At 45.1% G+C, this 1,039-nt stretch overlaps 1 long non-coding RNA gene across 1 annotated transcript; it reads right to left on the minus strand.

The window, feature by feature from the left end:
* Positions 1–273: 273 nt before the first annotated feature.
* Positions 274–954, minus strand: LOC109509352 (uncharacterized). Its single transcript, XR_002166926.1, has 2 exons — positions 792–954; positions 274–395 (listed from the first exon to the last, which is right to left on the minus strand). It is a non-coding gene; the product is annotated as an uncharacterized LOC109509352 (long non-coding RNA).
* Positions 955–1,039: the final 85 nt, after the last annotated feature.

Here is a 1,039-nt window from a genome sequence, read left to right on the forward strand (position 1 = left end):
AGGTGTGAATGTGAGTGTGAATGGTTGTTTGTCTATCCTCGTATGTGCCCTGCGTTTGGCTGGCGACTCGTCCCGGGTAAACCCCACCTTTGGCTAAATATCAGCTAGGATCGGGTCCATTTCAAACAACCCCAACGAAGACAAGCGCTAATAGAAAATGGATGGCTGGCTACCCTAATGTAGTACTGAAACCAATAAGGGAGCAGAGTAAAAAGACAATGAATATACAAATCATGAGTATCAGTGAGACAGTGAGTCGCTATTGTGACTCACAATCTTCCACTTGAGGATGTATTGCGTGATCTGAACAGATGAGGGCGGGTTCCACTGGATGGGGTGCGAGTCTGGCTGTTTACCCGCCTCCGTGATGATGACTTGGACTGGCCTGTGGCCACCTGGAAAGTTGCAGCGAGACTCGATGAGAGAAAGAAGAAGCTGGAGGCGACATCCAGTACGTTAACATGATGGTGTTACAGTACTGCAGCTGTGGTTTGGTGTGGGTGAAAGATGGCTTCTGTGACACTTTGGCACAACCAAAGCACCAGTTCACAGTGTGGCATAACACCTGAGTACTATGCTCACCGCTATTTATCCGCCCACCTTTATTGGCATCTCTCTCTCTCTTTCATTGGTGCTGGTCAGACCTCTACAAAAATATTTTGGTCTGGTGGGACTTGAGAATGAGAGCTACAGTATAAAGTTTGACATTGTACAAGTCCTTTTTTAATTTTAAGCAATGGGTGAGAATGATCATGAGGAGTAGAATATGTAGTAGAATAAATGTTTCCCACCTTGGTAATTCTGCTGGGGTTCACACCTCATTTCTCCAATCCCATTGCCGTAGCAATAACAGCGATAGTGGATGCCATGGATGACTTTGTCCCATGACTCTCCAATTTGATAGAAGGCCCTTGTCTGGGGTTCCTGACACTGATCTGTTGTAGGAGACAACAATGACGTGCTTGCAGTTGTTTAACTAGCCAAATAACATAGCATACATTTCAATGAAATAACACATTTGGAGTCTAAGAGCAAACAA

Source organism: Hippocampus comes, unplaced genomic scaffold (genome assembly GCF_001891065.2).
Source record: "Hippocampus comes isolate QL1 unplaced genomic scaffold, H_comes_QL1_v1.1 C16864194, whole genome shotgun sequence".
NCBI classification, from domain to species: domain Eukaryota; kingdom Metazoa; phylum Chordata; class Actinopteri; order Syngnathiformes; family Syngnathidae; genus Hippocampus; species Hippocampus comes.